Genomic DNA, 27,735 nt, shown 5'->3' on the forward strand with positions numbered 1-27,735 from the left:
CCGGACAGCCGTTGACTGTCCAAGCATGCTGGGAGTTTTGCAACAGCTGGAGGCACCCTGTTTGGGAATCATTGGCATAGAATACCCCTATGTCCACCCCTATGCAAATCCCTAATTCAGGCCTCAAATGCGCATGGCGCTCTCTCACTTTGGAGCCCTGTTGTATTTCAAGGCAACAGTTTTGGGCCACATATGGGGTATCGCCGTACTCGGGAGAAATTGTGTTACAAATTTTGTGGGCTTTTTCTCCTTTAACCCCTTATGAAAAGGTGAAGTTGGGGTCTACAACAGCATGTTAGTGTAAAAAAATAATTTTTTTACACTAACACGCTGGTGTTGCCCTATACTGTTCATTTTGACAAGAGGTAAAAGGGAAAAAAGCCCCCCAAAATTTGTAATGCAATTTCTCCCGACTACGGAGATACCCCATATGTGGGCGCAAAGTGCTCTGGGGGCGCACAACAAGGCCCAGAAGGGAGAGTGCGCCATGTACATTTGAGGTGATTTGCACAGGGGTGGCTGATTGTTACAGCGGTTTTTACAAACGCAAAAAAAAAAACACGTGACCCCATTTCGGAAACTACACCCCTCACGGAATGTAATGAGGGCTGCAGTGAGAATTTACACCCCACTGGTGTCTGACAGAGCTTTGGAACAGTGGGCTGTGCAAATAAAAAATTTTGTACAGCCCACTTTTCCAAAGATCTGACAGACACCAGTGGGGGGTAAATGCTCACTTTACGCCTTCTTACGTTCCTCAAGGGGTCTAGTTTCCAAAATCGTATGCCATGTGGGCATACGATTTACATATGCAAAAGTCGTGAAACCCCTGTGGGGTTTTAAGGCTCACTTTATTCGTTGTTACGTTCCTCAAGGGGTCTAGTTTCCAAAATGGTATGCCATGTGTTTTTTTTTGCTGTCCTGGCACCATAGGGGCTTCCTAAATGCGACATGTCCCCCGAGCAAAATTTGCTCTCAAAAAGCCAAATATGACTCCTTCTCTTCTGAGCATTGTAGTCCGCCCGTAGTGCACTTCAGGTCAACTTATGGGGTACCTCCATACTCAGAAGAGATGGGGTTACTAATTTTGGGGGGTATATTCTGCTATTAACCCTTGCAAAAATGGGAAATTTGGGGGGAAACACATATTTTAGTGAAAAAATATATATATTTTTACATATGCAAAAGTTGTGAAACACCTGTGGGGTATTAAGGCTCACTTTACCCCTTGTTACATTCCCCAAGGGGTCTAGTTTCCAAAATAGTATGCCATGTGAGGGTTTTTTGCTGTTCTGGCACCATAGGGGCTTCCTAAATGCAACATGCCCCCAAAAAAACATTTCTGAAAAACCTACTCTTCAAAATCCCCTTGTCGCTCCTTCGCTTCTGAGCCCTCTACTGCGCCCGCCGAACACTTTACATAGACATATGAGGTATGTGCTTACTCGAGAGAAATTGGGCTACAAATATAAGTATAAATTTTCTCCTTTTACCCCTTGTAAAAATTAAAAAATTGAGTCTACAAGAACATGCGAGTGTAAAAAATGAAGATTGTGAATTTTCTCCTTCACTTTGCTGCTATTCCTGTGAAACACCTAAAGGGTTAAAACGCGGACTGAATGTCATTTTGAATACTTTGGGGGGTGCAGTTTTTATATTGGGGTCATTTGTGGGGTATTTCTAATATGAAGACCCTTCAAATCCTCTTCAAACCTGAACTGGTCCCTGAAAAATAGTGAGTTTGAAAATATTGTGAAAAATTGGAAAATTGCTGCAGAACTTTGAAGCCCTCTGGTGTCTTCCAAAAGTTAAAATACGTCAATTTTATGATGCAAATATAAAGTAGACCTATTGTATATGTGAATCAAAATTTTTTTTTTTTATTTTGAATATCCATTTTCCTTACAAGCAGAGAGCTTCAAAGTTAGAAAAATGCAAAATATTCCATTTTTTCATCAAATTTTAGAATTTTTCACTGAGAAACGATGCAAGTATCGACAAAATTTTACCACTAACATAAAGTAGAATATGTCAAGAAAAAACAATCACGGAATCAGAATGAAAGGTAAAAGCATCAGAGTTATTAATGCTTAAAGTGACAGTGGTCAGATGTTCAAAAAACGCTCCGGTCCTAAGGTGTAAAATGGCCTGGTCCTTAAGGGGTTAAACGCAGTGTAGATGGAAAAATAAGAGTTATGGCTATGAGGAGAGGAGGAAAAAAATAAAACACAAAAGCTTAAGGGTTGATAAGGGGTTAATACTAATAATAAAATCTGTGTTATTCTCTGCAGATTCTTGTAGCAGGAGATCAGAGGAGAATCTTATATCTTCAGATTATAAAGCAGATGATGATATCACACAAGATACATATGAAGAACATTCCATTATCCCAGATACACCCTCAGCCCTTCACAGCCAAGATCTGTCATCTCATCCTTATATACAGGTCCTGTCTTCTCACTCATCACAGGATGTTCAGCTAAATAAAAGCCACAGAAGGGGTGTTGGACATGTAAGAGATCATACAGGAAAGAAACCATATTCATGCTCAGAATGTGGGAAATGTTTTACTAAGAAATCACATCTTATTCAACATCAAAGGATTCACACAGGGGAGAAGCCATTTTTATGTTCAGAATGTGGGAAATGTTTTACTTTTAAATCAAGTCTTGTTAACCATCGAATAACTCACACAGGAGAGAAGCCATTTTCATGTTCAGAATGTGGGAAATGTTTTACTTTTAAATCAAGTCTTGTTATACATCAAAGAACTCACACAGGTGAGAAGCCATTTTCATGTGCAGAATGTAGGAAATGTTTTACTGATCAATCAAGTCTTGTTAAACATAAAATAACTCACACAGGGGAGAAGCCATTTTCATGTTCAGAATGTGAGAAATGTTTTACTGAGAAATCAGGACTTGTTAAACATCAAAGAAGTCACACAGGAGAGAAGCCATTTTCATGTTCAGAATGTGGGAAATGTTTTACTGACAAATCAAGTCTTGTTATACATCAAAGAACTCACACAGGGGAGAAGCCATTTTCATGTGCAGAGTGTGCGAAATGTTTTACTAAAAATTATTTTCTTGTTAGCCATCAAAGAACTCACACAGGGGAGAAGCCATTTTCATGTGCAGAGTGTGGGAAATGTTTTACTCAGAAATCAAGTCTTGTTCAACATAATAGAACTCACACAGGGGAGAAGCCATTTTCATGTTCAGAATGTGGGAAATGTTTTGCAGACAAATCAAGTGTTGTTAGACATCTAATAATTCACACAGGAGAGAAGCCAATTCAGAGCTATAAATGATGCAGATAACACATCTATATATTGTCTGTTACGCCGAGCGCTCCGGGTCCCCGTTCCTCCCCGGAGCGCTCGCCTCATCCTCGTTGTTGCAGCGCCCCGGTCAGATCCACTGACCGGGTGCGCTGCGGTCCCGCCTCCAGCCGGGATGCGATTCGCAATGCGGGTGGCGCCCGCTCGCGATGCGCACCCCGGTCCCCGTACCTGACTCGCTCTCCGTCGGTCCTGTCCCGGCGCGCGCGGCCCCGCTCCCTAGGGCGCGCGCGCGCCGGGTCTCTGCGATTTAAAGGGCCAGTGCACCAATGATGGTGCCTGGCCCAATCTTCCCAATTAGCTTAATTAGTTCCACGTGTGCACTCCCTACTTATACCTCACTTCCCCTGCACTCCCTTGCCGGATCTTGTTGCCCTTATGCCTAGTGAAAGCGTTCCCTTGTTTGTCCCTAGCCCGTGTTCCAGACCTCCTGCCGTTGCCCCTGACTACGATCCTTGCTGCCTGCCCCGACCTTCTGCTACGTCCGACCTTGCTTCTGTCTACTCCCTTGTACCGCGCCTATCTTCAGCAGTCAGAGAGGTTGAGCCGTTGCTAGTGGATACGACCTGGTCACTACCGCCGCAGCAAGACCATCCCGCTTTGCGGCGGGCTCTGGTGAAAACCTGTAGTGACTTAGAACCGGTCCACTAGCACGGTCCTCGCCAATCCCTCTCTGGCACAGAGGATCCACCTCCTACCAGCCGGGATCGTGACATTGTCCATGTACATAGGATATCTGACATTTATACATATATCATGGGTGTTTGTTGCAGTGGATGATGATTGGCTTATACTCGACTCAATAGGTTTTTCCCAGGTTTTGTGGTGAAATTAGGGGCCTCGGCTTATACTCCAGTATATACGGTATTTTCTTGGTTACAACAAAGACTCTGGAAATGGTTCTTCTTGCGGTTACTTCTTCGGATTTCTGTCCCATCTCGACTGAATCACACACCTACTATTGGTGACTAGACGGCTTATTCCGATATACTAGAGATCTTCTACTCCCTCCATCCATTTCACAGCGGTGCAAAAAATGTTCCTAGTTGTTAAAAAATTTAGGAACCTGTTTCATGGAAACATTTCTTGAGTAATTCCTTGGAGACTTGTTCTCCTTAGATTAATTTTAGGACCTTTTCATTAAATAATTGATTATTACGTTTTATCCTAGACGTCAGGTTTATCTATTTCTTTCTTTCTTTTTTTTCCTAAAGGTTTTATGTTTGTAATTTATGTATTATTGGGGCAATATGAATATTATTGTGGTGTAACGATGATTTGTTACTTTTTTTTAATCTTTTGTTAACAATAAAAGAGACATTGGGAAAAATAAGTTTTTCTTTTATAACGTAGTCACCGATCCAGCGATGTCATCTCTATAATTTTACATGGTAGGAAAAGAGTCTCATATACGTTAGACGTCATTTGGTCATTTAAGGCTCGTGGCGCCTGGAACAACATCACTGGATAACACATATTCTCTCACATATCCGTCTAGCAGCGGAGTGTCCCTTTAATGTTCTCACTTTAGGTAAATTCCCACAGTATAACTTCTCACAAACCGAACCGGTGAGCAGGAAAACCACTATTCTCTAAGTTAGTGAAGACAATGTCCTTCTCTTAGTGCAAATACGTTTTTGATAGAAGGATTTGAATTCGGGATCTCCTCATCTCCTGGTGCCGTCCATTCATAGTAATGTTCATTGTTTCTGATCTTCGGATTATTTAATCGATCGCTTGTTGATTTAGTATCTCTGCGGAGCCCCCAACAGCAGATTTATTATAGTACAGTAACCTACAAAATAATATGAGATAGGTCAGGTATCTATAAACCTAGGTATTCAGTGCTCCCAGTCTAAATCAATATGACAAATGATGGGAGTGACATAAAACATAACCTTTACTAGTTTATCACTAAAAACATATATTTAATAGTGAGTGTATACATGGGCAAAAAGTTGGCCCTCCAAAAAGACGCAATATATGGACTCCTGTTGAAGTCAATTACAATATCTCAATGCTTGCAGATATAGTCACTATCTCAGTCTGCACGTCTCCAAATTGTAGCCCGACGCGTTTCTGACAAAAGTCAAGTCTTCCTCAGGGGCATAAGAGGAGACAGTGACTCAGATGATGTTTAAGTATATTTAGTTTAGCATAGAGAGATCAAAACTTATTTGAGCAAAAGGAAATCAATATCTGAATGATATCCCAGTCGCTGATACAGTAGCGGCTTGGGTTGTGCCTGGAATGAGTAGATACAGTACACACAATAAAACAGTGAGCAGGGAATGCCTCAAATGGTCCAGTCTGTAGACCTGTTTGAGTTTCTGCGTCCACGTCCCATCACTATAGCTATGAGTCCCGTCAACCAGGAGAAGATATTCCTCAACCAATCAGGGAAAAGGTCAAAAATTCAGGCATCAATTCAGACATGCGATTTTCTCCTATTCTGGGCTGATCGGGTCTCTGGTGACCCGATCCCCCGGAAAATAGGGATGATCGGAGCTGTCCGTGATAGCCCCCATCATCCTGAGGGATAGGAGCGAGGTCGCAGTGCTGCGATCTCCTCCTATCCCCTGCCATTAGTCAGAACTGAATTCTGACCAATGGCAGTGCATGACAGGGGGTTGCCATGGAAACCCCCCGTTCTGCCCACCCCTGGATGTCGGGCAGAATGGGGGGAGAAGATGGCGGCCTGTACCTGTGATGAAGATGCCGTGGGAACCGCAGATCATCGGTGGAGACTGCGGAGATCAGCGGCGCAGGTAGGGAGGCGACGGTGGGGGGGGGGGGGGGAAGAAAGCTGTCAGTAAAGCGATCTTTACTGCTGCCCTTCTAGTGGTTGCCAAACTGCAACTCCCAAAGGCTTTCTGGGCATGCTGGGAGTTGTAGTTTTGCAACATCTGTCACTTCTGATTTTGCAATTTTTATGAAAGTTTTGAAAATTGCTGCTCTACTGTGAAGCCCTCAAATGTTTTCAAAAAGTAAAAATATGTCCATTTTATGAGGCCAACATATAGTAGACATATTGTATTTGTGAATCAATATATTATTTATTTGGAATATCCATTTTCCTTACAAGCAGAGAGCTTCAAAGTTAGAAAAATGCTAAATTTGTAACAATTTGGGGATTTTTCACCAAGAAAGGATGCAAGTAACAACGAAAATTTACCACCAAAATAAAGTAGAATATGTCACGAAAAAACAGTCTCAGAATCAGAATAATCGGTAAAAGCGTCTTAGAGTTATTAATGCTTAAAGTGACAGTGGTCAGAATTACAAAAAATGGCTCAGTCCTTAAGGTGAAAATGAGCTGCGTCCTTAAGGGGTTAAGTCATGTGATCCGTTTATCATGTGATATTTGTTAGGACCTGCGAGTCATGTGATGTACCCATGATTGAATGGTCACAGGTAACTAAGTAACTTGCCACCAATGAGCATTAGTCTAGCCCACACTATATAAAGGGCTGTATTCTGATCCTTCTTCCTGTTTGTTCCTGTGTTAGTTCCGGGATCATCAGATAAGACAAGCACAGATTTATCTCTTATCTCTACTCATCTCAGATAGGCCTCAAGCCATCTCACAGCAGCCACTTATAACTCCGGGACTACTTCCAAGCCAAAGTAACAGTAGCACAATGGTTCACTCAAGTGTATGCTCAGTCCCGGCAAGTGTGCGAGGTTACCTGCAAACCAGAGACCTCAGAACCGTAAAGACTGTTAATGGTTGTTATTGCTGCACAAGCTACAAGTAAAGAGTTAACGTTCTGCAGAACTTCAGCCGTGGACATTCTATTACTTCCATCACCGTTTCTGGGCAGATTAACTGGAAAAACCTGCACCCTGGCGTCACGATACAAGTAAGGGATTAATACCAACTCGCCCCCACACAGGGTTAATACCACCAGACCCTGCAGCTAGCTTGTATCACCCGACTACCACACTACTACCCCCTAATGATCTGCACTACTGCCCCCTAATGATCTGCACTACTGCCCCCCTAATGATCTGCACTACTGCCCCCTAATGATCTGTGCCCCTGCCCCCCTAATGATCTGCACCACTGCCCCCTAATGATCTGCACTACTGCCCCCCTAATGATCTGCACTACTGCCCCCTAATGATCTGCACCACTGCCCCCTAATAATCTCCACTACTGCCCCCTAATGATCTGCACTACTGCCCCCTAATGATCTGCACTACTGCCCCCTAATGATCTTTGACACTGCCCTCTAATGATCTGTACCACTGCCCTCTAATGATCTGCACTACTGCCCTAATGATCTGCACCACTGCCCCCTAATGATCTTTGACACTGCCCTCTAATGATCTGCACTACTGTCCCCCTAATGATCTGCACCACTGCCCCCTAATGATCTTTGACACTGCCCCCCTAATGATCTGCACTACTGCCCTAATAATCTGCACCACTGCCCCTAAAGATCTATGACACTGCCCTCTAATGATCTGCACTACTGCCCAAATGATTTGCACCACTGCCCCCCTAATGATCTGCACCACTGCCCCCTAATGATCTGCACCACTGCCCCCTAATGATCTGCACCACTGCCCCTCTAATGACCTGCACCACTCCCCCCTAATGATCTGCACTACTGCCCCCTAATGATCTGTACCACTGCCCCCTAATGATCTGCACCACTGCCCCCTAATGATCTTTGACACTGCCCCCTAATGATCTGCACCACTGCCCCCTAATGATCTGCACTACTCCCCCCTAATGATCTGCACTACAGTCCTAATGAACAGTTTAGATGTTTTCAGAATACTTTACCCAGTTTCCCTGCTTGTCTTTCCCTTAACCTGTAGACCTGACCTCTTGGTTCCACCCAACACCCCCCAGCAATCTACTTTTGTTACTATTGCTTATTTTTACATGTATATATGGATTTGCTCTATTCTTGACTTTATTTTTGGTATGAACTTTTGCTAATAATCAGAGGTGGCTCTCCTATTAGGCGAACTGGGCTGCTGCCTAAGGCCTCACGCTGGAGGGGGGGGGAGGGCCCTAAAGGGGGCTGCTGCTGCTTCTACTTCCTAAATGGGGCTTCTGCTACTACTGTCTAAAAGGAGCTGCTAATACTACTGCCTAAAGGGGGCTGCTGCTGCTACCACTTTCTAAAGGGAGCTGCTGCTACTATTGTCAAAGAAGGCTACTACTACTGTCTAAAGGGGGGGGGGGGTACTATTTATTTTACCTAAAAGGGGCTGCTGATTTTCCTACCTAAAGGGGGCTGCTTCTACTGTATGCTGGGGGCTGCTACTACTATATAGGGGGACCTACCTACAGGTGACACCTACTTACTTGAGACACCTGTGTAATGCAGAAACCATGTAAGGAGAATCTATCTACCCTTCCCCAAACCCACGTATCTACCCACTCTACTATGTGGGACACTCGTGTTATTATTACTGTATAGAGCGCTAAAGGTGCAGGAAAAATCTAAAATGTTTGTCTGGCAGGTTCTGTGGAGTTGTGGCTGAAAGAAATCATCATGACGGTCTGGGCTGTATAGAGAAGAAAAAGGAAAGTGATGAGAGAAGAGGTCACCTGATGTAACTGTATGTAATCAGTACTGTTATATGGTGTGTAGAGCCGGGGTCACTACTATCTGTGTATAGCGGTGTTATAATGTGTAGTCATGGTGTGGTACAATCATTTGTCCCTTGTATAGTGGTGTTATTGGTGATACTGTGTATAGCGGTTTTATCCAGTATCAGTATGGTAGTATTATCCTGTCACTATATCATGGTCATTAGGGCTGCAGCTAACCATTATTTTAATAATCGATTAGTTGCCGATTATTTCATCGATTAATCGGAAAAAACTCCAAAATGCCAAAAAAATGGGGTTCAGCTGATTCTACTTGAAGAATCAGGTACAATGGCCATATGAAAAGTTTGTAGAATGTGATTGTCACGATGCCGGCTGGCAGGAGGTGGATCCTCTGTGCCAGAGAGGGATTGGCGTGGACCGTGCTAGTGGACCGGTTCTAAGTTACTACTGGTGTTCACCAGAGCCCGCCCCAAAGCGGGATGGTCTTGCTGCGGCGGTAGTAACCAGGTCGTATCCACTAGCAACGGCTCAACCTCTCTGACTGCTGAAGATAGGCGCGGTACAAGGGAGTAGACAAAGGCAAGGTCGGACGTAGCAGAAGGTCGGGGCAGGCAGCAAGGATCGTAGTCAGGGGCAACGGCAGGAGGTCTGGAACACAGGCTAGGAACACACAAGGGAACGCTATCACTAGGCACAAGGGCAACAAGATCCGGCGAGGGAGTGCAGGGGAAGTGAGGTATACATAGGGAGTGCACAGGTGAAGACACTAATTGGAACCACTGCGCCAATCAGTGGCGCAGTGGCCCTTTAAATCGCAGAGACCCGGCGCGCGCGCGCCCTAGGGAGCGGGGCCGCGCGCCGGGACAGGACCGAGGGAGAGCGAGTCAGGTACGGAAGCCGGGGTGCGCATCGCGAGCGGGCGCCACCCGCATCGCGAATCGCATCCCGGCTGGAGGCGGTATCGCAGCGCACCCGGTCAGTGGATCTGACTGGGGCGCTGCCGTAGCGAGGATGTTGCGAGCGCTCCGGGGAGGAGCGGGGACCCGGAGCGCTCGGCGTAACAGTACCCCCCCCCTTGGGTCTCCCCCTCTTCTTAGAGCCTGAGAACCTGAGGACCAGACTTTTATCTAGGATATTGTCCTCAGGTTCCCAGGATCTCTCTTCAGGACCACAGCCCTCCCAGTCAACTAAAAAAAAAGTTTTTCCTCTGACCTTTTTGGAGGCCAGTATCTCCTTTACAGAGAAGATGTCCGAAGAACCGGAGACAGGAGTGGGAGAAATAAGTTTGGGAGAGAAACGGTTGATGATGAGTGGTTTAAGAAGAGAGACATGAAAGGCATTAGGAATACGAAGAGAAGGAGGAAGAAGAAGTTTGTAAGAGACAGGATTAATTTGGCACAAGATTTTGAAAGGACCAAGATAGCGTGGTCCCAATTTGTAGCTGGGAACACGGAAGCGGACATATTTAGCGGAGAGCCATACCTTGTCTCCGGGAGAAAAAATGGGGGAAGCTCTTCTTTTCTTATCAGCAAACTTCTTCATGCGTGATGAAGCCTGTAAGAGAGAATTTTGAGTCTCTTTCCATATGGTGGAAAGATCACGAGTTATTTCATCCACAGCGGGCAAACCAGAGGGCAAAGGAGTAGGGAGGGGGGGAAGAGGGTGACGGCCGTACACCACGAAAAATGGGGATTTGGAAGAAGATTCAGAGACTCTGAAGTTGTACGAGAATTCGGCCCATGGTAGAAGATCTGCCCAGTCATCCTGGCGGGAGGAAACAAAATGCCGTAAATAATCACCCAGGACCTGGTTAATTCTTTCTACTTGCCCATTGGATTGAGGATGATAAGCAGAAGAAAAGTAAAATTTAATCTTGAGTTGTTTACAGAGAGCCCTCCAGAATTTTGACACGAATTGGACGCCTCTATCCGAGACGATCTGCGTGGGCAACCCGTGAAGACGAAAAATGTGTACAAAAAATTGTTTTGCCAACTGAGGCGCTGAAGGAAGACCAGGAAGAGGAATAAAATGTGCCATCTTGGAAAATCGATCAACGACCACCCAAACAACAGTGTTGCCACGGGATGGGGGTAAGTCTGTAATAAAGTCCATACCAATCAGAGACCAAGGCTGTTCGGGGACAGGCAGAGGATGAAGGAGACCAGCAGGCTTCTGGCGAGGAGTCTTATCCCAGGCACAGACAGTGCAGGCCCGCACAAAATCAACAACATCCGTCTCCAGAGTCGGCCACCAATAGAAACGAGAGATGAGTTGCAAGGATTTCTTGATGCCCGCATGGCCTGCGAGATGGGAGGAGTGACCCCATTTGAGGATTCCGAGGCGTTGGCGTGGAGAGACAAAGGTCTTCCCTGGAGGAGTTTGCCTGATGGAGGCTGGAGAAGTGGAGATCAGGCAGTCAGGAGGAAAGATGTGTTGCGGAGAGAGCTCTACTTCCGAGGCATCCGAGGAACGAGAGAGAGCATCGGCCCTAATGTTCTTGTCGGCAGGGCGAAAGTGAATTTCAAAATTAAAACGGGCAAAGAACAGAGACCACCTGGCCTGGCGAGGATTCAGCCGTTGGGCAGACTGGAGATAGGAGAGATTCTTGTGATCGGTGTAAATGATAACTGGAAATTTTGATCCCTCCAGCAGATGCCTCCATTCCTCAAGTGCTAATTTAATGGCCAGTAGCTCTCGATCCCCGATGGAGTAGTTCCTCTCCGCCGGAGAGAAGGTCCTAGAAAAAAAACCACAAGTAACAGCATGCCCGGAAGAATTTTTTTGTAGAAGAACCGCTCCAGCTCCTACTGAGGAGGCATCAACCTCCAATAGGAAGGGTTTAGATGGGTCAGGTCTGGAGAGCACGGGAGCAGAAGAAAAGGCAGACTTGAGCCGTTTAAAGGCGTCTTCTGCTTGAGGAGGCCATGACTTAGGATTGGCATTCTTCTTGGTTAAAGCCACGATAGGAGCCACAATGGTGGAAAAATTTGGAATAAATTGTCTGTAATAATTGGCGAACCCCAAAAAACGTTGGATAGCACGGAGTCCGGAGGGGCGTGGCCAATCTAAGACGGCAGAGAGTTTATCTGGGTCCATTTGTAGTCCCTGGCCAGAGACCAAGTATCCCAGGAAAGGAAGAGATTGACATTCAAACAGACATTTCTCCATTTTGGCATAAAGTTGATTGTCACGAAGTCTCTGAAGAACCATGCGGACATGCTGGCGGTGTTCTTCTAGGTTGGCAGAAAAAATCAGAATATCGTCCAGATACACAACAACACAGGAATATAAGAGATCACGAAAAATTTCATTAACAAAGTCTTGGAAGACGGCAGGGGCGTTGCACAGGCCAAAGGGCATGACCAGATACTCAAAGTGTCCATCTCTAGTGTTAAATGCCGTTTTCCATTCATCCCCCTCCCTGATGCGGATGAGATTATAAGCACCTCTTAAGTCCAGTTTGGTAAAGATGTGGGCACCTTGGAGGCGATCAGAGTTCAGAGATAAGAGGTAGGGGGTAGCGGTTCTTTACCGTGATTTTATTAAGTCCGCTGTAGTCAATGCAAGGACGTAGGGAGCCATCTTTTTTGGACACAAAGAAAAATCCAGCTCCGGCAGGAGAGGAGGATTTGCGGATAAAGCCCTTTTTTAAATTTTCCTGGATGTACTCAGACATAGCAAGAGTCTCTGGGGCGGACAGAGGATAAATTCTGCCCCGGGGTGGAGTAGTGCCCGGGAGGAGGTCAATAGGACAGTCATAAGGCCTGTGAGGACGTAAAGTCTCAGCTTGTTTTTTGCAAAATACGTCAGCATAGTCCATATAGGCCTTAGGGAGACCGGTTACAGGGGGAACCACAGAGTCACTGCAGGGAGTACTGGGAACTGGTTTAAGGCAGTCCTTGAAACAAGAGGTACCCCAGCTCTTGATCTCCCCTGTGGACCAATCCAGGGTAGGGGAATGGCGTTGAAGCCATGGTAGTCCAAGGAGAATTTCGGAAGTGCAATTGGGGAGGACCAAAAACTCAATTTTTTCGTGATGAGGTCCGATGCACATTAGGAGGGGTTCCGTGCGGTAACGCATGGCACAGTCCAATCTTTCATTGTTAACGCAATTGATGTAGAGGGGTCTGGCGAGACTGGTCACTGGGATGTTGAACCTGTTGATGAGAGAGGCCAAAATAAAGTTTCCTGCAGATCCGGAATCCAAGAAGGCCTTAGTGGAGAAGAAGAAGGTAGAGGCAGATATCCGCACAGGCACAGTAAGACGTGGAGAAGCAGAGTTGACATCAAGGACTGTTTCACCTTTGTGCGGAGTCAGCGTACGTCTTTCCAGGCGGGGAGGACGGATAGGACAATCCTTCAGGAAGTGTTCGGTACCGGCACAGTACAGGCAGAGATTCTCCATGCGGCGTCGTGTCCTCTCTTGAGGTGTCAGACGAGACCGGTCAACTTGCATAGCCTCCACGGCGGGAGGCACAGGAACGGATTGCAGAGGACCAGAGGAGAGAGGAGCCGGGGAGAAAAAACGCCTCGTGCGAACAAAGTCCATATCCTGGCGGAGCTCCTGACGCCTCTCGGAAAAACGCATGTCAATGCGAGTGGCTAGATGAATGAGTTCATGTAGGTTAGCAGGAATCTCTCGTGCGGCCAGAACATCTTTAATGTTGCTGGATAGGCCTTTTTTAAAGGTCGCGCAGAGGGCCTCATCATTCCAGGATAACTCGGAAGCAAGAGTACGGAATTGTATGGCGTACTCGCCAACGGAAGAATTACCCTGGACCAGGTTCAGCAGGGCAGTCTCAGCAGAAGAGGCTCGGGCAGGTTCCTCAAAGACACTTCGAATTTCCGAGAAGAAGGAGTGTATAGAGGCAGTGACGGGGTCATTGCGGTCCCAGAGCGGTGTGGCCCATGACAGAGCTTTTCCAGACAGAAGGCTGACTACGAAAGCCACCTTAGACCTTTCAGTAGGAAACTGGTCCGACATCATCTCCAAGTGCAGGGAACATTGCGAAAGAAAGCCACGGCAAAATTTAGAGTCCCCATCAAATTTATCCGGCAAGGATAGTCGTAGGCCTGAAGCGGCCACTCGCTGCGGAGGAGGTGCAGGAGCTGGCGGAGGAGATGATTGCTGAAGCTGTGGTAGTAGCTGCTGTAGCATCACGGTCAGTTGAGACAGCTGATGGCCTTGTTGCGCTATCTGTTGTGACTGCTGGGCGACCACCGTGGTGAGGTCGGCGACAACTGGCAAAGGAACTTCAGCGGGATCCATGGCCGGATCTACTGTCACGATGCCGGCTGGCAGGAGGTGGATCCTCTGTGCCAGAGAGGGATTGGCGTGGACCGTGCTAGTGGACCGGTTCTAAGTTACTACTGGTGTTCACCAGAGCCCGCCGCAAAGCGGGATGGTCTTGCTGCGGTGGTAGTAACCAGGTCGTATCCACTAGCAACGGCTCAACCTCTCTGACTGCTGAAGATAGGCGCGGTACAAGGGAGTAGACAAAGGCAAGGTCGGACGTAGCAGAAGGTCGGGGCAGGCAGCAAGGATCGTAGTCAGGGGCAACGGCAGGAGGTCTGGAACACAGGCTAGGAACACACAAGGGAACGCTATCACTAGGCACAAGGGCAACAAGATCCGGCGAGGGAGTGCAGGGGAAGTGAGGTATACATAGGGAGTGCACAGGTGAAGACACTAATTGGAACCACTGCGCCAATCAGTGGCGCAGTGGCCCTTTAAATCGCAGAGACCCGGTGCGCGCGCGCCCTAGGGAGCGGGGCCGCGCGCGCCGGGACAGGACCGAGGGAGAGCGAGTCAGGTACGGAAGCCGGGGTGCGCATCGCGAGCGGGCGCCACCCGCATCGCGAATCGCATCCCGGCTGGAGGCGGTATCGCAGCGCACCCGGTCAGTGGATCTGACTGGGGCGCTGCCGTAGCGAGGATGTTGCGAGCGCTCCGGGGAGGAGCGGGGACCCGGAGCGCTCGGCGTAACAGTACCCCCCCCCTTGGGTCTCCCCCTCTTCTTAGAGCCTGAGAACCTGAGGACCAGACTTTTATCTAGGATATTGTCCTCAGGTTCCCAGGATCTCTCTTCAGGACCACAGCCCTCCCAGTCAACTAAAAAAAAAGTTACAGTGATTTCACCAAACAGCAGAATTATTTTTTTTTTATGTTTATGCCGGTTGCTGTCATTATTAATGATCCTGTACAAAAACCAGCGTAAATTTGATACTGCCGCATGGGTAACTGTCTGAACTATTAAAATAACATGTTAATGATTTACTAATATTTAATTTTAATAGTTCAGACAGTTAGTCACGCGGCAGTATCAGATATGTAAAAAATAGTTTTTTACTTTTTTTGTATAGCAGTAGGAAAAGGGGGAGCTAATTTTTATTGGGGTTAATTTTTATGAGCGGTTAATTTCCATTTTATTTTTTTTACTTTACAATTTTTATATAGCACTCCTATACACATGTGGGTATGTGCAGACTGCAGAGCATTGCACCCGACCCATGTCTGTTGTACAGACTCTGTAGTACAAACACTAGGGTGCAAATGCCCTGCAGCCCCCCATGTGTATAGCAGTGTATATGTACTACAAACACACTGCTTTACCCATGGGGGTATGTGCAGAGCATTGCATCCTAGTGTCTGTAGTACAGTGTATAGGAGTGTGTATGTAGTACACACTTACACTGCTTACACACTCAGCTCTGCTACATACACACTCTCATACACTCAGTTCTGCTAGATACACAAACTCACACACTCAGCTCTGCTACATACACACAATCACACACTCAACTCTGCTGCATACACACACACACACTCAGCTCTGCCACACACACACAATCACACATAACTCTGCTGCATACACACACTCAGCTCTGCTACATACACATTCACACACTTAGCTCTGCTATATACACATTCACACACTCTGCTCTGCTACATACACACACTCAGCTCTGCTACATACACACAATATCACACTCAACTCTGCTGCATACACACTCAACTCAATTTTCACAAAGTCTAGAGCCGCTCATAGAACTCTAGGCTTATATGTATTATGATCGTGTCATCAATGTTGTTGAATGTTTTGATTCTATGATTTTCACTTTTACCTTTTTCATGTATATATAGCCCACAATATGACAGGTTTCTTAGGTTTATATATATTTATTATAAGTCTTACTTTTCCTTTGTGGGAAATTTAGTTATGATACCGTTCTGTAGACACGTTATGAGATGTCCCCTTATTGCCGTGTGGTCATATGTCACCTCTGGGTCTCCGTCCTTTGCCAGCAACTCATAAGCAAAAGCGATGGCAAACACTCCACAGTCGTAGTTATTACTCTGCTGGTCTACGTCCAGAAAGTGCAGATGATTAAGGGGCTCGTGTACCACTCCACTGTATAGGTTTGTTATCTGGTCACGTATGGAAGGTGACAGATTGTGGGTTCTTATGCTGTCGGCCACCATGATCTTGCCATCTCTATAGCAGGTGGTTAGCCAATGCATTCTTTTCCAATCGTTATGGATCTGAACGGCATCTTTGGTTACCTCGTACCCGGGAAAGAGGACAGCGGCCACAGGCTGGAGGCCATCGGAGTCGGGGAATTGCCTTTGGAGGAGATCTTGAGCCATGTTGATGATCTCATCGTCCAGCATGCCGTCATAGCCTTGACTTTGCAGCACTGACATTTGGTCGGGAGACAGGTCCTTGGTGTTCTGTGGTGTGTAGATATTGGGCTCATCCTGGGATGGACCTTCATCTTCACCACTTTGGTCACACTTGCCTTCTGTCCTGGGTTTCTTGGCTGGTGGTGCGGTGTCAGGCTCCTCCGAGGCCGCAGCCTTTCTCTTCTCTTCTTCTAAGTTGTCATCATCAGAAGATTGGTTTTTATTGGTTGGTTTCTCTACAACAACTTCTTCTAAGTCGTCATGTTGTGTAGATTTATATTTCTTAATACAGATGTAGAATATGACCCCGATCACTAACAGGGTAAATAATCCACTGGGTATAGCAATAATATAAAGCTCCATGATCGCTGTCAATCACAGTCTGAGGCTGAAGCTGGTTACACAGAACCTTTCATCAGTATGTCCAGCATTGTCACATCATCCAGGACTATTTTCTTTGGTGCATTTTACTTTTCCATCCACAGGACTTGTTTTTTTGCACAACTGATTGTACTTTGTAATGACACCTTCTATTTTACTATAAAATGTCCAGCGACACCAAGAAAATGTCATTTGTGGAGTAGGAATTAAAGAGAAAAAAAAATGTGCACCTTTTGTTTTTTTTTGTTTTTCCACAGTGCAGTTCATGGTAAACCTGGCACGTTCTCTTTATTTTGTCATTTAATATGATTTCAGCGATACTCATATTTACATTTGGTTTATACTATCACACTTCTTTTAGAAAAGTAAAACCTTTTTTTTCCCAAAATAAATCTTCTTCCAATTCCCCTATTCTGCCCCTTATGACTTTCGCCATCTTCCATGTACAGGGCTGTTTGTGGGGCGGGTTGCGCTGTCATCTACAGGTTTTAATGGCGCCATTTACCATTTTTCTTTAGAATGGACTCATTGGGAGAGATTCATCAAATCCGGTGCAGAGGAAGAGTGAAGCAGCCGCCCACAGCGACCAGTCAGACCGCATATCCCATCTTTATAAAGGCCTATGAAAAATGAAAGTAGCGATCTGATTGGTCTTCATGGGCGACTTGTCCCCTCCTCCTCCACACGGGTCCGATAAACCTCTCCCATTACAGATTATTTATACACCATATTTTATTGTATTATAATGTAAGTCAATGGTAAAAAGATCCTGTAGTAATGTGAAGCGCAGAATCTGTTTTAGCGTCTAACGTTACGTTTTTGTCCTTTCCAAGAGTATAAACGTAATCACAAACACAGTTATCAAAACCCGTCCAGAGGAAAAGTTCCCCAGTTGCCCATAGCAACCAATCAGATGGCTTCTTTCACTTTGCAGAGGCCTTGGTAACAATGAAAGAAGCAATCTGATTGGTTGCTATGGGTAACGTTTCCTCTTGAAGGGTTTTGATAAATCTCCCCAGTGTGACTCTCGCCCCCTACTGGACACATTACACAACTAAGAACCATGCCGGCTGCTTCACAATACCAATATCTTCCCACTATGTTTTATCACCATTTCTGGGATAGAAAAGGCCCCAAAAAAGGCTCAAAAATCTGTCCCAAAAGGAGCAAATATTTCCTGTAGAATCCCTATAAATGTAATGGGGAAATGGCTTTTTGTGCACAGTTTAATGTTCCAGCCATTATTGTTACAGAAAATGGTGGGGATTATAGCCTAAAGCTTGGACCTGTATGCCAGGAAAGTTTAACTTGTTACATCCCGGCCTGCGTGACTTGCTGCACCACTTAAGCAGGACTAGGTCTGTGCATCGCTATACGGCAGTGTTTCCCAAACAGGGGGCCTCCAGCTGTTGCAAAACACCCAGCATGCCTGGACAATTTTATGAGATGTTTTTCTATTTTAGAAACTACTCTCAGCTCCCAGCATGTACTGACAGACCATGCATGCTGAGAGTTGTAGTTCTGAACACAGCTGTAGGCACACGGGTTGGGAAACACTAAGTTAGGATCTGTTTTCTAACTCAATGTTTTCCAACCCGTGTACCTCCAGCTAGTGCAGAACTACAACTCCCAGCATGCCTGGACTGTCTGGGCATGCTGAGAGTTGTACTTTTGCAACATCTGCACAGTGGTCTTTAATCTGTGGCCCTCCAGATATTGCAAAACTACAACACCCAGCATGCCTAGACAGCCAACGGCTGTCGGGGCATGCTGAGAGTTGTAGTTTTGTAACTTTTAGTAGGCCACCAAAAGATGATCTTCACTGTCGTCCGCAGTCGTCCCCACCTCCGAGCCACTCCCCCCACCCCACTCTGCACGGACTTCCATTGGTGGGCAGAGCGGGGGATCTTAACTTTAACCATCCTACCATTGGTCTGTCAGTCCTGACTAATGGCAGGGGATAGGAGGAGGTAGTACCCCTGCCACTTCACTCCTATCCATCATGGTGGTCAGTGATGTCTCTGACAGCACTCATATTTTCTAGGCGATCGGGTCATCAGAAACCCTGATTGGCCTAGAATTGACATTTTGGGGAAGGGGTCTCGGGACCCCCCTAGGCGATGTGCCGGGATGGCTGCTAATAGATATCATCAGTCATCCTCCTCCGATTACTGCCCAACAAGCGGCGGTGACCGGAAATAGGGAGGGCGTACAGGTACTCCCTCCATCCCAACAAGTTAAACATAATAATTGTACTTAAAAAATATGCTATTTTTATAAAGCGGTACAATAATAGAAAAGTATATAATATGGGGATCATTTTAATCGTATTGACCCACAGAATAAAGAAAATGTCATTATTACCGTAAAGTGAACAGTGTGAAAACAAAACCTTTCAAAATTTATAAAACTGCGGTTTTCTCTTTAATTACCTCACAAATAATAATTTTTGGGGTCTGTCATACATTTTATGGTAAAATTAGTGATGTCATTACAAAGGACAATTGGTTTCCCAAAAAACAAGTCCTCATATGGATCTGTGGATGGAAATAAAAGAGTTATGATTATTGGAAGGCGAGGAGGAAGATACTAAAATGCAAAAATAAAATTGGCTGTGACCTTAACGACACAGGACGTATATTTACATCCCACGCGGCTCCCGTGATATAACGCAGGGTCGCATGGTGACCCCACATCAAATCGAGTCGTTGCCGGCGGCCATCAATGTCCGGGACCCGCGGCTAATACCGGACATAACCGATCGTGGTGATACTTTGATGGTCGCGTCTGAAGTGAAAGTGGAACCTTCCAGGCAGTGGTGCTGTTTTGGACCGCCACGGCATCCTGAACAGCTTGTAGGACACGAGGAGGATCCTTACCTGCCTCCTCACTGTCCAATCGCCAAATGACTGCTCTGTGCCCGACATCCAGGAAGGAGCAGTCGAGTAGCGATAACACTGATCAATGCCATGCTAGTTTTTTTTTCTTTCAGTTTTGTCACGCAATGATTATTTTTTCCCGTTTCGCTGTAGATTTTATGGTAAAATGACTGATGTCATTACAAAGTAGAATTGGTGGTGCAAAAAATAAGCCCTCATATGGATTTTTAGGTGGAAAATTTAAAGGGTTATGATTTTTAAAAGGTGATGAGCAAAAAAACAAAAGTGCAGAAAACGTAAAAACACTATGTCCTTAAGGGGTTAAACACGTATAATGTTTTGTACAGACATGATTGGGGTGGGTTCACACTACGTTTTCTCCCATACGGGAGCGCATACGGCAGGGGGGAGCTAAAAGCTCGCGCTCCCGTATGTCACCGTATGCGCTCCCGTATGTCATTCATTTCAATGAGCCGACCGGAGTGAAACGTTCGGTCCGGTCGGCTCATTTTTGCGCCGTATGCGCTTTTACAACCGGACCTAAAACCGTGGTTGACCACAGTTTTAGGTCCGGTTGTAAAAGCGCATACGGCGCAAAAATGAGCCGACCGGACCGAACGTTTCACTCCGGCCGGCTCATTGAAATGAATGACATACGGGAGCGCATACGGTCACATACGGGAGCGCGAGATTTTAGCTCCCCCCTGCCGTATGCGCTCCCGTATGGGGGAAAACTTAGTGTGAACCCAGCCTTAGAATCGTCCTCCTCTGACCCCTATAACTCTTATTTGTCCGTATACAGGAATGTACGAGCCGGATGTGCTGGGATCTGTACTATTTTATTACCACTATAGTTTTCTGGGGCTTATTGATCGTTTATGATAATTTTTTGTGGTTTATGAAATGACCAAAAATCAGCAATTCTGGACTTTGGTATTTTTTATGTTTACGCCATTGACCGCGCGGTTTCATTAAAGAGAACCTCTCATTAACTTGTTACATGTTATAATCCTCCCAGGTCACTGCCCCATCATGATAAACCACCCCCGGCCTTTATTTTTATTATTTGTTAGTTTTCTACCTTGATATTGTTCTGTATTTTCTTCTCAGTCTCAGTCAGATTCACAGACTGGGAAGGGGCGTTCCCCAGCATGCGTGACATCATCTGAAGCCTTACAGGGGAGAACTTCAGTTCAGTGTGAGATGAGCTATGATTGGCTAAGGCTGCACACACCCCCCTCAGCACTCCAGGCTGCACTTTCTTTGTTTGGACTTATGCCAGGCCAGCAGGAGTCCAAAGTCTGTGTATGAGATGGGGAAAAATGTGCTCTGGACAAGTAGGGAGACACCTAGTGGCAGCTTTTATAAACACAAAAAAACATAAAAAAATTCATTTTTTTTAAACAGATTTTTTTATTTACAATAAGGTATGCAATAGCAAAAAAATTTTTTTATTGAGAGTGACCATTTAACATGATATTTTTGTAAATTCAAGTAGAAAAAAAAAAACAGACATAGTGGCGTCTACAACATGTACAGAGATCTCGGCTTCTCAGCAAAATGTATTAAACTAACAGGAGGTTATTATACTTAATGATCATAAAGTCACCGCCACCTGTATATAACCACCATATACAGCTCTACTGTGTACACATACAGCTCAGCTACATGTACATTACACATATACAGCTCTACTGTGTACACATACAGCTCAGCTACATGCACATTACACATATACAGCTCTACTGTGTACACATACAGCTCAGCTACATGTACATTACACATATACAGCTCTACTGTGTACACATACAGCTCAGCTACATGTACATTACACATATACAGCTCTACTGTGTACACATACAGCTCAGCTACATGTACATTACACATATACAGCTCTACTGTGTACACATACAGCTCAGCTACATGTACATTACACATATACAGCTCTACTGTGTACACATACAGCTCAGCTACATGCGCATTACACATATACAGCTCTACTGTATACACATACAGCTCAGCTACATGCGCATTACACATATACAGCTCTACTGTGTACACATACAGCTCAGCTACATGTACATTACACATATACAGCTCTACTGTGTACACATACAGCTCAGCTACATGTACATTACACATATACAGCTCTACTGTGTACACATACAGCTCAGCTACATGTACATTACACATATACAGCTCTACTGTGTACACATACAGCTCAGCTACATGTACATTACACATATACAGCTCTACTGTGTACACATACAGCTCAGCTACATGTACATTACACATATACAGCTCTACTGTGTACACATACAGCTCAGCTACATGTACATTACACATATACAGCTCTACTGTGTACACATACAGCTCAGCTACATGTACATTACACATATACAGATCTACTGTGTACACATACAGCTCAGCTACATGTACATTACACATATACAGCTCTACTGTGTACACATACAGCTCAGCTACATGTACATTACACATATACAGCTCTACTGTGTACACATACAGCTCAGCTACATGCACATTACACATATACAGCTCTACTGTGTACACATACAGCTCAGCTACATACACATTACACACAGCTCTACTGTACACATACAGCTCAGCTACATGTACATTACACATATACAGCTCTACTGTGTACACATACAGCTCAGCTACATGTACATTACACATATACAGCTCAGCTACATGTACATTACACATATACAGCTCTACTGTGTACACATACAGCTCAGCTACATGTACATTACACATATACAGCTCTACTGTGTACACATACAGCTCAGCTACATGTACATTACACATATACAGCTCTACTGTGTACACATACAGCTCAGCTACATGCACATTACACATACAGCTCTACTGTGTACACATACAGCTCAGCTACATGTACATTACACATATACAGCTCTACTGTGTACACATACAGCTCAGCTACATGCACATTACACACAGCTCTGCTGCAGACATATATAACATACACAGCTCTGCACCACGCACATCACACACACACAGCTCTGCTGCATACACATAACTTCAGCTCATCCAGCAGCGATCACAACCAGCACAGCAGAGTCCTGCATACACTGAGCAGAGGAGCCTAGAGCAGCAGCCCCTGATCATGTGACTCCTCCTCCTCCATGTGACTGATCACATGACGGTGACATCATCGCAGGTCCTGTAAGTACACGGCTCCTGTACAGTCTGCAGGTGGAGGTATATACGGTTGTGGTGACATCAGGAGCGCTGGGGGAGGGGACATTACTATTAACCCCTTCAGGTCCACAAGGTTTTATGACTTAAGGAAGAAGATCACAGGATCCAGAACATTCTGTGTATTTGTCTCTTTCTTTCTCTGTTGTTTCTATTAGCAGCCGCCATTTCTCATCGTCTCCTCTTCTTCCCTTCAGGTTTCTCCAATCCAGAATCCTCTGCTGATATCTTCTGTATAAGAGAATTCTCCTGGATGACCCATCAACCATGGAGAGAGACAGGAACAAGATGGCCGACAGGATCATAAACCTCACACTACAGATACTCTTCCGGCTTACTGGAGAGGTGAGGGATTCTGGGAGTGATGTCACATGACCTCATTCTTATCTATGTAATAACAGATGGATATGACTGGAGAGGTGAGGGATTCTGGGAGTGATGTCACATGACCTCATTCTTATCTATGTAATAACAGATGGATATGACTGGAGAGGTGAGGGATTCTGGGAGTGATGTCACATGACCTCATTCTTATCTATGTAATAACAGATGGATATGACTGGAGAGGTGAGGGATTCTGGGAGTGATGTCACATGACCTCATTCTTATCTATGTAATAACAGATGGATATGACTGGAGAGGTGAGGGATTCTGGGAGTGATGTCACATGACCTCATTCTTATCTATGTAATAACAGATGGATATGATTGGAGAGGTGAGGGATTCTGGGAGTGATGTCACATGACCTCATTCTTATCTATATAATAACAGATGGATATGACTGGAGAGGTGAGGGATTCTGGGAGTGATGTCACATGACCTCATTCTTATCTATGGAATAACAGATGGATATGACTGGAGAGGTGAGGGATTCTGGGAGTGATGTCACATGACCTCATTCTTATCTATGTAATAACAGATGGATATGACTGGAGAGGTGAGGGATTCTGGGAGTGATGTCACATGACCTCAGTCTTATCTATGTAATAACAGATGGATATGACTGGAGAGGTGAGGGATTCTGGGAGTGATGTCACATGACCTCATTCTTATCTATGTAATAACAGATGGATATGACTGGAGAGGTGAGGGATTCTGGGAGTGATGTCACATGACCTCATTCTTATCTATGTAATAACAGATGGATATGACTGGAGAGGTGAGGGATTCTGGGAGTGATGTCACATGACCTCATTCTTATCTATGGAATAACAGATGGATATGACTGGAGAGGTGAGGGATTCTGGGAATGTATGTAGTGATATTAATGTGTCTCTCCATACACAGGATTACACAGTAGTGAAGAAGTCCTCTAGTGGGCGCTGTCGGGCCCCTGTGTGTGAAGAATGGGGAAGAACCCTGAGCCCAATCCCGGGGCCCCCACCTCACTCCCTGATACATGAGGAAATAGATGAACAGAAGATCCTAGAACTCATCAACAAGATGATGGAGCTGCTGACTGGAGAGGTGACCCTGCTGGGACATTATACAGTAATGGAGGGGTCTGGTGATGACTGGAGAGGTGACACTGCTGGGACATTATACAGTAATGGAGGGGTCTGGTGATGACTGGAGAGGTGACACTGCTGGGACATTATACAGTAATGGAGGGGTCTGGTGATGACTGGAGAGGTGACACTGCTGGGACATTATACAGTAATGGAGGGGTCTGGTGATGACTGGAGAGGTGACACTGCTGGGACATTATACAGTAATGGAGGGGTCTGGTGATGACTGGAGAGGTGACACTGCTGGGACATTATACAGTAATGGAGGGGTCTGGTGATGACTGGAGAGGTGACACTGCTGGGACATTATACAGTAATGGAGGGGTCTGGTGATGACTGGAGAGGTGACACTGCTGGGAATGCTGGGACATTATATAGTAATGGAGGGGTCTGGTGATGATTGGAGAGGTGACACTGCTGGGAATGCTGGGACATTATACAGTAATGGAGGGGTCTGGTGATGACTGGAGAGGTGACACTGCTGGGACATTATACAATAATGGAGGGGTCTGGCGATTACTGGAGAGGTGACACTGCTGGGAATGCTGGGACATTATACAGTAATGGAGGGGTCTGGTGATGACTGGAGAGGTGACCCTGCTGGGACATTATACAGTAATGGAGGGGTCTGGTGATGACTGGAGAGGTGACCCTGCTGGGACATTATACAGTAATGGAGGGGTCTGGTGATGACTGGAGAGGTGACACTGCTGGGACATTATACAGTAATGGAGGAGTCTGGTGATGACTGGAGAGGTGACCCTGCTGGGACATTATACAGTAATGGAGGGGTCTGGTGATGACTGGAGAGGTGACACTGCTGGGACATTATACAGTAATGGAGGGGTCTGGTGATGACTGGAGAGGTGACACTGCTGGGAATGCTGGGACATTATACAGTAATGGAGGGGTCTGGTGATGACTGGAGAGGTGACACTGCTGGGAATGCTGGGACCGTATACAGTAATGGAGGGGTCTGGTGATGACTGGAGAGGTGACACTGCTGGGACATTATACAGTAATGGAGGGGTCTGGTGATGACTGGAGAGGTGACACTGCTGGGACATTATACAGTAATGGAGGGGTCTGGTGATGACTGGAGAGGTGACACTGCTGGGACATTATACAGTAATGGAGGGGTCTGGTGATGACTGGAGAGGTGACACTGCTGGGATATTATACAGTAATGGAGGGGTCTGGTGATGACTGGAGAGGTGACACTGCTGGGACATTATACAGTAATGGAGGGGTCGGGCGATGACTGGAGAGGTGACACTGCTGGGACATTATACAGTAATGGAGGGGTCTGGTGATGACTGGAGAGGTGACACTGCTGGGAATGCTGGGACATTATACAGTAATGGAGGGGTCTGGTGATGACTGGAGAGGAGACACTGCTGGGACATTGTACAGTAATGGAGGGGTCTGGTGATGACTGGAGAGGTGACACTGCTGGGACATTATACAGTAATGGAGGGGTCTGGTGATGACTGGAGAGGTGACACTGCTGGGAATGTTGGGACATTATACAGTAATGGAGGGGTCTGGTGATTACTGGAGAGGTGACACTGCTGGGACATTATACAGTAATGGAGGGGTCTGGTGATGACTGGAGAGGTGACACTGCTGGGACATTATACAGTAATGGAGAGGTCTGGTGATGACTGGAGAGGTGACACTGCTGGGACATTATACAGTAATGGAGGGGTCTGGTGATGACTGGAGAGGTGAAACTGCTGGGACATTATACAGTAATGGAGGGGTCTGGTGATGACTGGAGAGGTGACACTGCTGGGAATGCTGGGACATTATACAGTAATGGAGGGGTCTGGTGATGACTGGAGAGGTGACACTGCTGGGAATGCTGGGACATTATACAGTAATGGAGGGGTCTGGTGATGACTGGAGAGGTGACACTGCTGGGACATTATACAGTAATGGAGGGGTCTGGTGATGACTGGAGAGGTGACACTGCTGGGACATTATACAGTAATGGAGGGGTCTGGTGATGACTGGAGAGGTGACACTGCTGGGACATTATACAGTAATGGAGGGGTCTGGTGATGACTGGAGAGGTGACACTGCTGGGACATTATACAGTAATGGAGGGGTCTGGTGATGACTGGAGAAGTGACACTGCTGGGACATTATACAGTAATGGAGGGGTCTGGTGATGACTGGAGAGGTGACACTGCTGGGACATTATACAGTAATGGAGGGGTCTGGTGATGACTGGAGAGGTGACACTGCTGGGACATTATACAGTAATGGAGGGGTCTAGTGATGACTGGAGAGGTGACACTCCTGGGACATTATACAGTAATGGAGGGGTCTGGTGATGACTGGAGAGGTGACACTGCTGGGACATTATACAGTAATGGAGGGGTCTGGTGATGACTGGAGAGGTGACACTGCTGGGACATTATACAGTAATGGAGGGGTCTGGTGATGACTGGAGAGGTGACACTGCTGGGAATGCTGGGACATTATACAGTAATGGAGGGGTCTGGTGATGACTGGAGAGGTGACACTGCTGGGACATTATACAGTAATGGAGGGGTCTGGTCATGACTGGAGAGGTGACACTGCTGGGAATGCTGGGACATTATACAGTAATGGAGGGGTCTGGTGATGACTGGAGAGGTGACACTGCTGGGACATTATACAGTAATGGAGGGGTCTGGTGATGACTGGAGAGGTGACACTGCTGGGAATGCTGGGACATTATACAGTAACACCACTGGAGGGGTCGGGGTGATGACTGTATCATTGTGTGTCAGGTTCCTATAAGGTGTCAGGACGTGGCGGTCTATTTCTCCATGGAGGAGTGGGAGTATGTAGAAGGACACAAGGATCAGTACAAGGATCAGGTCATGATGGAGGATCAGCAGCCCCTCACATCAGCAGGTAATAGACATGACTATATACACACGTCCTCTCATTATTTGTATGTAAAGAATGAATTCGGTCTCTGTATGTGTTCCCTACAGTCAGATCCAGTAAGAGAACAGCACCAGAGAGGTGTCCCCGTCCTCTTCTTCCACAGGATGATCAGGTAGATGGAGATATTCCCTATGATCTGTAGAAGGGCTGTGAAGCTCTTGTGGTCAGTCTCCTCACCC

At 46.0% G+C, this 27,735-nt stretch overlaps 1 protein-coding gene and 1 pseudogene across 1 annotated transcript in view; both read left to right on the forward strand.

The window, feature by feature from the left end:
- Positions 1–27,735, forward strand: part of LOC130298313 (zinc finger protein 850-like) — a 422,064-nt pseudogene that overhangs the window by 390,208 nt on the left and 4,121 nt on the right.
- The window catches only part of LOC130298304 (oocyte zinc finger protein XlCOF7.1-like), a gene marked incomplete at its 3' end in the record, with an annotated part of 52,141 nt that continues 47,503 nt past the window's right edge, over positions 23,098–27,735 (forward strand). The window contains exon 1 of the mRNA XM_056551235.1: positions 23,098–23,227. The remainder of the gene's footprint in view (positions 23,228–27,735) is intronic.

Source organism: Hyla sarda, assembly GCF_029499605.1.
Source record: "Hyla sarda isolate aHylSar1 chromosome 1 unlocalized genomic scaffold, aHylSar1.hap1 SUPER_1_unloc_9, whole genome shotgun sequence".
NCBI lineage: Eukaryota > Metazoa > Chordata > Amphibia > Anura > Hylidae > Hyla > Hyla sarda.